We start from the raw sequence: 9,117 nt of genomic DNA on the forward strand, positions 1-9,117 counted from the left end.
TCTATGACCTCACTCTCTGTTAGTCAAAATGCCACTCAAAGAAAAATTTCCTTCTCCACTTCTTTTATAAGAAAAACAAAACAAAACAGACAACAGACTGGTCTCTGGGCTGTTGCTGCTGTAACTAATGTGGATAAAGAAAGAACAGGGCCTCAGGCGCTAGGAAGTAGAGGCAGGCTCAGTAGAGAGCAGAGAGTGGGGATAGAGTAGGGCCCTGACCAGACACTACCCATCTGCTTCTACATTGCTACAGAGCTGCGGGCCCTTCAAATGCTCAGTTGAGAGGGAAACCCTGGGGTTATTTGTCTTGTAAATATAGGAGGGCTTCGAGGAGGGTCCCACAAGACTGTGGTAGCTGTCATACTGAGCTGTCAGGACTGAGGTAAAATGTTCTTTGTTTTTTTTTTTTTTTCACCAAATAAGCAAAGGCTGGTGATGTGGAAAGGCATGGGAAAAATAATATTTCATTTAGCAAACTTAGGGGCCCGGTTTCCCGCCTGTTAGCATCAACGAGTGGAATGGTTTTGCCTCAAATGGAAATGAGTTCGAAATCGAGCAGTCTGAGAATAAGCCCCAGAAGGGGACCTCAAGCTATCGGATGTTTTGAGCATGCCATTCACTAGGAGATTGGGGTATCCACTTGCCTCGCAAGGCTCCCTGGTTTTTCCTGAATCAGAAAGCACCTCTGTGACATTCTTATTGATTAGGCTTCAAAAGGGAGTGGAGCTGAGGGAGGGGGCTGGGCAGCCTCCCACTGTACCTCTCTGGGACCATGGAGTCTTAATGTGCTCTGTTCAGACTGGAAGGACCTCCCTCATCAGTCTGGGATTCTCCAGGCATTATAACTGGTTGACTGCAGTTCTCCTGGTCAGTTGTTCTCAGGGTAGTTTCTCCTTCTTCTATAGCTGCTCCATGTTCTCAGGTCAACTGTCCCATGTGGTATAAGAGAAAGCTCTTTGTCTCTGGACAGAAGACACTTAGAAAACTGTCACTCCATTTCCTCCCAGATCTTCCAAACATTTTTCCTTCATGGAGAGAATCCTAAGGGACAAGAACTGAGAGAAATGGTTCTCCTGGAATCAAGGTAACAGCAGAACAGTGTTTTCTTAGGGTATTAACTAGGAACCTGCTAACTGAGGGATTTACGTCACATAAAATAGCAGATACCACAGTGCCATTTTGGAAAGAGGCTCTGAGACAAAGCGTTTGCCTCACAAGCACGAAAACCCGCGTTCCATCCCTAGATTTTCTCAGAAGAAAAATAAACAAATAAATAAATAGTAAATAAAAATAAAAAACACAAAAATAAAAGCTGGGTATAGTGGCATGTGCCTTGAGTCCCAGCACTCTGGAGGCAGAGCCAAGTAGATCTCTGTGAGTTCAAGGCCAGTCTGATATACACTGTGAGTTCTAAGATAGCCAGGGCTACATAGTGAGACCTTGTCTCAAATTAATAATAATAATAATAATAATAATAATAGTGAGAGAGTCTGACAACCTGAGTTCAATTCCTAGAAGCCATGAAAAGATATGTAAAGATGGAGGGAGAAAATGACTTCAAAAAGTTGTCCTCTGACCTCCACACACCCCCTACCCCAGACATGTAACATGTACACACACTATAAATGAATTGGTAACCTTTTAAAGATGAAAACCTATTCTGGAGGTTGTTTTGGCCTGTGAATGCTCACAGGTACCACTCATACCCACTTACAAATAGAGCCTTGCACCAGGTATGTCCCCAAATAGTCACGTCTGTGATTTCTTTAAGCGTTACTGATAAAGCCCTGAGGTTTACAGAGTGCTTTTAGACGTATTGCTTGTCCTTCGGTCACCGTGAGCCAAAGCACAGTGGGTGTTTCCCACTCATTTTCTAAATGAAATGAGAATGTGGAGAGGTTAGGTGCTCTGCTCAAGGTCACGGGCTCCCTGCAGCTGGGTTTGCTCACTGCTGTTTCTGAGTGTGTCACAGACCAGCTATGCTCTGCTGTGGAAAACAGTGTACTCCCCTTAACACTATTTTGTGGGTAGGTTTTACTTGCCTTGGTTTTGCACCAAGCACCCTTTGAAATGTGATTTTGAGCTGGGGAAAGGTGACTTTCATGTACCCAGGAGGCTTAGCTGGTTTCCCCCTAGCATTTCCAGATGACTAAGAGAACAGGGTGTCTCAAGTGTTCCTTCCGTACACTGACAAGTCTCTCTCTCTCTCTCTCTCTCTCTCTCTCTCTCTCTCTCTCTCTCTCTCTCTCTCCTTTTTTCTTTCTTTCTTTCTTTCCTTTCTCCTTCCTTCCTTCCTTCCTTTCTTCCTTCCTTCCTTCCTTCCTTCCTTCCTTCCTTCCTTCCTTCCTTTCCTTCCTTCCTTCCTGTTAAAACAACTCCCTATCTGAGTGCACTGAGATATACAGTAACCAATAGGAAAGAGAGTTTGGTTAAAAAGTGACTTTTGAAACAATGATAGTAAGAAAAAGAGTGATTTTTTTCTAGGTTGAGTCAGACGCAGAGAGCTCCTCAATAAAGAGTTGTGGAAAAAGCCGCCTCCATCTTTAACAGAGAAGCCCTGTCCCCCTACCTCAGGCTTGGAGTGGGACTGCTTCAGGAGCGCCTAGGGAGAAGAACTCACAGCCCAACCTCTCTGAACACATACCTGGAAGCTTGCAGAGACCAGCAGGACTGATGTGAAGTCGCTGGACATTTGTGTAGCAGTGTGACTAGGATTAGTTCCCGCCGACAGACACTTCCTGGCTCCACGGCTTCTAAAGTATTTAAGACAGTGGAAAAGTTTGTGATCGGGCTGGGAGAATGTCAGAATCAACCTGATGCTTACTAATTAAAGCAAGATTTGACCAAGTTATTTTTAGGTTTTCCTAAAACAGAATCCCAAATCACCACAGCATTAAATAAACGGAGTTCCCAGCCAGCGAGGGTGAGAACTTTGCCAGGGCCCAGGTTCACCTTGGCCTCAAGAATTATCACCTTCTCAGGCTCTGAGTGCTGACATCACGAGCGAATTTTCCAAATTGAGAATTTGGGTCTCTAACTTTATTTTTGAGGTCTTTAAAGGAAGACATGATAACCTGTTAGACGCCTGCTATTATGTGGCAGCTGTTGAGAGAACAGAAAAGCCAAGTGGATGACTCATTGTCCCTTGAACAGGCCCCTCTCATTCTCTCCCACCCCACCCCCACCTTTGTTTCCGCTATACTCTACTTGGGGCCTGCTTACCTTCCCCCACTGTTCTATGGGAAAGTGGCCACAGACCTTCATCATCCAGAGACTTCTCCAGAGACATCCAGTCTTCTCTCAGGCCAGCTCCACTGCTCTTGACAGCCTGGGCCCCTTTACTCCTGCCCAACAAACACTTTTACAACCTGGCTTCCCCTGTCTGCTTTTCATCATTATCTCTCAGATCACTGAGCTCCAAAGCTGGCAGCTTTCTCTCTCCTTAAAAAAAAAAAAAAAGGCAAATAGGTAGCCCACCCTCTAAGATCGGCTCACTGGTTTGTGACTCATTGTCTCTTGGTGTTTGGAGACAGGACTGTGTGTTCCTTAGAGCCTCCAAGTTGTTATTTCTCCCCTCAGGTTTATACAGACTTGGTTCTTGTGAGCATCTGCCAGAGCCAAGGTCATGCAAAAGGACCATAGTGCTCTATTTGAATGTCTGCTCCCTCTTATCTGGGGCTATTATCCCAGCCAATGGCAAGGACGTAATTTAGAATTATGAGGACACAGGAAGGCAGACTGTCCTGGCTTAATGGAATGCCAAGCCCAGCGTTGAGAGGGCAGAGGAGATAAGAGGAAGAAAATACAGCTCGGGGAGCTCGCCTTGCCCCCAACTGTGGGAGAAATACCTGAGAGATTTGGTGTGTTGTTGCCTGATGGGTTCACCTGCTTCAAAGAGGGGTAGAACAAATGGACGGACTCTAGTTCCCGGGATAAAATGAGGCTTTTTCCTTCGGTGAGCTGGCAGAGTAGGAGAAAGGGGAATAGGGACAGAGACAGCAAAATGTTATCTAGAGGAGTCAGTGAGGCGCCTCTGGGAAGGAGATCAGAACGGACAGGAAAGTTCTCTTGGGGGGGGGGGGGGGGGGTTGCCAGAGCAAAGGATTCAATTGCATGGGAGAAAATGTTAGGGGAATTTTTGCCTGACTCTACAGAAAACTTTGCTGAGTTAAGGGGTAAGTAACAGATCTGAATTCTGATGATCTAAGGAGTGTGTGGGGGGCGGTACGGGGCAGCTGCCTAGCAATTAGAAGCATGGGCTTGGAGAAGAAGGAGCAGGGTTCAGATCCCAACTCTTGCGTTTCCTCAAAGAAAACAAAACAAACAACAACAACAACAAACTCCCACAGGAGACTGCACACAAAGAATGAGTCCCACGGGAAAGCGTACAAAGTATTCGGGAAGAGGCAGTACGTGGTTAGTAGAGTCCCTGGCTCTTAATAAATAATAGCTCCATCCATATAGACAGATGGGATATTTCTTGATCTCCTTTTAGACAGCTTTGGCTTCAGAGTGCCCCGGGGATGCCAAGGAGGGACACAAACAGGCAGAGATTCTTCACAGAAGGAATGGCCAACGCGTTTCTAGGAACAATAACATCTGATGTTAAACTTGAAATGATTTCCTGCTCTAGGCAATAATAGCTCTGTCTGTTCTCATTAGCCACAACATCTTTGGAAAAGTCTGTTACGTACAACTGCTTTGTGTTAGCGATGTTCTACGACAGAGAGGAGACAGGCAACGTCTGGGCTTTGCTTGTGCCTCAAGCTGGGGGTGGGAGGGGGGGCGGGAGGAGGAAGAGATGGTGCAGGAAGGCAGGAAGCAGGATTTGAAACCTGGGAGTGATGGATGTACCACACTCCCAGCAACAGAGTTCCGCAAAGGCAAGAGGCTCCGGAAGAGAAACGGAACCTATCACGTTTACACTGTCACAGGCAGAAAGAAAAATACAATCCTGAAACGCTGTTCGTTACTGAGCTAATCAACCCAGGGCTGCGAACGGACAGAAAGGCTGTCGTGGGCTCTGTGCCAGGAGCAGTTTGTCACTTCTGATTACATTAGGTGACTCACCTGGAGCTGGTGTAGCACATTCTAATTAGTCCGTACCCCGCATGTTCCTAAAGCCAGCCACACTGTCCACGGTGGCTCTGTGGCCTGCTCTTCCTCCCTGGGACAGGAGGATCCTCAGGTCCCCAGCCTCAGATGCAGGTGGAGTGCAAATTAACCACAGTCTGGATCCAGATGGGTCAGACTCTAAAGTGTTCCAAATATTTCTGTACCCAGGACTGCAATGACTCTCCCGGAGGGAGGGGTTGCCCAAACACTTACCGGAAGTAACTCTCTGAGTTGCGGCCCAGTCACTGCAGCTACTGCCCCAGACCTGGCTCTGTTTTAGAGCAGTGCCCTCACACACACAGGCTTCCTACACCCGGGGTCTGAACTCAGATCCAGACCCCTGTTCTTCTCAGGCCCGGCTCACGTCAGGTGGCAACACTGGGTTGTGACCCCTTCTGCTGTGACCTCGAGCTTTTCCACCGTACCCCAGTTCCATACCGTACACAAGAGAGTCCCTCTCCATTCTGCCAATGGCAAGAATTGAACTATTGCCTCTCACCTTTTCCCGCCTCTTACAGAAGCCCCTCAAGGGCAGAAACCAGTCTGCCGCATGAAGAGTTTCTTCAGGCCGTCTCCCGCTTGTTCATTTGCGAATGTCTGTTCTTCTCTGCCTTCCTGTCCTCATTCTACTCTCCCCGCTCCCTAACTCTGGTTCTATACCTCAACTTCTGTCTATGTTGGAAGAGAGCTAAGCATCCATTGGGACAGGGCCCCCAGCTTTTCTCTGCCTCAACCTTCTAGGGCTAGGCAAAACCTGTGACGCTCTAGGCTCTGGGGGACGTGGAAACTATTAAATGTATGTTTAGAAAACCAGAAGACAAATACAAATGCCAACAACTTATCTCTTAAACACTTTTGTGAGTGGTTAAACGTTCTTCCTTGCCCTCAGATTTTGGAGGCCTGGTTGCTGGTGCCCAGAGTCCATGATGGCTTGTGATGGCTGTCTAGCGGCCACGTTTGCTTCCCTGTTCTCCCCAGCCTCCTGCTCTGCTCACTCAAAGGGTTCTGGGGGGACACAACAGCGGTTGCTGCCTGACCCAGCCCTCCCCAGAGAAGGGCCAGCAGAGCTGGTGGGCTCAGACCAGGCCTTGCTTTCTTTTTGTTCCTTTCCCTCGGCAAGCCTAGCTCATTTCTTCCCTCCCACCTCCCGAGGACCCCGTGTGTGTCTGGTTCATCTCTTCCGCTGGATGTGACTGAACTGACTGCTGCTCACTCTTCTCTGGTAAAGATGGCTAAAGCTCTGTGGCTCTGTGTTCTGTGTGGTGGCAGGGGCTACACTGGAGCTATGTGCTGAAACCTCAGCTGTCACTCCTTCCTCTGGGCCCCTGCTCAGTCCTTCAACTGTGGGTAGAGACGGTGAAAGCGATTTCAGCAACAGGCTGAGACAATTGTTTTGAACCCAAACAAATTACGCGGGTCACCAGAACATCCATCATTTCCCACTGCCGGGTCCGAATGCCAGTGGAGATGGTCATGCATAATTTATCACGCAATCGATGGGAGCCAAAGGCCACGGGAGAATAACGGGTCTCCGAAGAAGACCTAGCCTGCCTCCAGCCTTTCTCTCTTCCTCTTTCCTTTCTTTCTTTCACTTTCTCTTTGTCCAAGCCCGTTCTAACACAGGCTTGCTTTTTTTCAGCTTTACTCGAAGCTGTTCTTCATGATGTCATTCTGCTCGGCATAGCCTTCCCTGCGTGCCTTCCCAGACCTTCTTTGCAATCAAGGGCAACTACCAGCCTGCTTAGGGCTCTGGCTTTAATTATTAGTTGCTCCCACTGCACCCAGCCTCCCCCTGCCCCTCCCCCCTTGTCTCAGAGGCATGTGGAGGAAACTCGTTTGCCAGGGCGCCCAGAAATGGCCTCTGCTAACAGTGGGTGCAGCCCCATCGGAGACCCCACGTTTCGTTGTCATCCCACTTTTCAGTCCCAGGCTCCGTTTCCTTTTTTTCTTCTTGGGTCTCGTGTCCTTTGCGCTTTTCCTCTAATGATCATTTTATTCTTTGTAATTAACCATCCATCTCTTTGTGTCAATCCCTTCAGAGTCCCCTGACTGTTTATCCCTGTCCTGCCTTATAATAGACACAGGTGCAGTGGAAGGCAAAAGGAACCAGCCGGACTAATATTTTGGATTGGATTTATAGGTTCTACCCCCAGAAGAGCTGCCTTCAGTGTGTCCCGATGGAGATGCTCTCTGATGAGCCCTGGGAGTGGGCCAGACAGAGGCAGCAGAACATGTGGAATGAAGATGACTACTGTCCTAAGGGTGGGACACACAACACAAACTGAATAGCTTTGAACAACAGAAACTGCCTCACAGTCCTGGCAGTTAGAACTCCAGAATCAAGGTGGAGGTGGAGCTGAGACACCTTATGACCAGCAGAAGGAAACCCTCCGTGGCTTCTTCCAGCCGCTGCTGGCTTGCAAACATTCGTTAGCGTTCCCTAGCTTGCTATCCCAAAGGCCGTCGGATGGTCACCTGCTTTTTTCTCTATATGTCGCCTGGCCATACTTGGATTAGAGTCACTCTAATCCAGAATGACTTCACTTTAACATCTACAATGACCCCTAATTCCTAGTAAGGTCATATTCTGAAGTACTAGGATTTCAACATACCTTTTTTTTTTTTGAAGAGATGCAGTTCAGCTCATAACAGGGAATGTGTCCATTCTGAGGACAGCCAACAGCTAAATTTGGCTGGAAAGGGATGAGTAGAAAATGTAAAAAACTTAGCAGAGAAACTAACTGGAAAAAGAAGCTATAGACTAAGTCACTCAGTCTAACACGGCAAATGTCTTTGCGTTTCTCACTCCAGTCTGGTACCTTGTAGGGTCTCTGCCATCCGTCAGAAGTTAAGTGGTAGTCGCTACTCTCATGGCTCTGGCCAAAATAACTATCAGGGTGGGAGAGCCTTCTGGCTCATAGTTTCAGAAGATCACAGCCCACCATGGCAAAGCAGGGGTCTGTGGTCGTGGGGAGTATAGGCTGCAGTGGGAACATGAAGCAATGGCTTGTCCCCATGGCCACTAAGCAAGAAGTGGAGAGAGAGTATAGCCTAGAAGTAGACTCAAGTAACCCCCTGCACACACACACACACACACACACACACACATACATACACTCACACACACACACCACACATACACACATACATACATACACACACACACGCATGCCACACACACACATACCACATACACACCACACACACATACACAAACCACACATACACACACACCACACACACACACACATAACACAAAAACACACACATACCACACACACACATACCACATACACACCACACACACATACTCACACACATACACACATACACACATACCACACATACACACACACACACACCACACACACATACACACATACCACACATACACACACACAGAGACACACACACACACACATGCACACACACACAAACAGAGACTCATTCTTAATGACTTGCTTCCAAATATCCACACCCCACCTCACAAAGGTTTCACAATTTCCTAAAAACAGGGCTTCAAGCTTAGAGGGACCAAGTGTTCAAACACAGGAAACCTATGCAGGACATTTTACATTTGAGCCACAGCTGTTAAGATAGAAAACTACCACATGGGTGAGCCTGTCGTGTGTTCTCATTCTCATGTATTGTGTACCACGTACAGGGAGGCGTCCCATACAGTGGGGATTCAGTGATGGATGTTACCGGCATGAGGACTGCCATGCGGAGAAGCGGCTCACAGGGCAGCTCTTCAGTTGTGACCTTCCTTATCACCAAGAAAGAATGTTTGGAAGGAATTCCAAAACAGAGAAACACAGACAGACAAGTGGTAACCTTGCAAAAGCAAAACAGGAAGTCATTTTACAAATGGAAAGCGGATGGACATATGCCCAGGAGGGTGGCAAGCCCGTGCAAAGTCCTTGTGTGTCAAGGCCATGCCCTTTGTGGTGTCGGGTAGCTAGATCCTCCAGTCTGCTAAGGCATACTTGTTATTCTTGTAAC

General features: G+C 47.7%; 1 long non-coding RNA gene across 2 annotated transcripts; it reads right to left on the reverse strand.

Annotated features, from left to right (window-relative positions):
- Window positions 1-397: 397 nt before the first annotated feature.
- Window positions 398-3,468, reverse strand: LOC115064036. Of its 2 annotated transcripts, XR_003843890.1 has the most exons (3): window positions 3,259-3,468; window positions 2,645-2,753; window positions 398-1,055 (listed from the first exon to the last, which is right to left on the reverse strand). It is a non-coding gene; the product is annotated as an uncharacterized LOC115064036 (long non-coding RNA). The 2 variants fall into 2 exon arrangements; XR_003843889.1 differs by lacking the exon at window positions 3,259-3,468 and having other exon boundaries at window positions 2,645-2,783.
- Window positions 3,469-9,117: the final 5,649 nt, after the last annotated feature.

Source organism: Mus pahari, chromosome 5, assembly GCF_900095145.1.
Source record: "Mus pahari chromosome 5, PAHARI_EIJ_v1.1, whole genome shotgun sequence".
Lineage (NCBI taxonomy): Eukaryota > Metazoa > Chordata > Mammalia > Rodentia > Muridae > Mus > Mus pahari.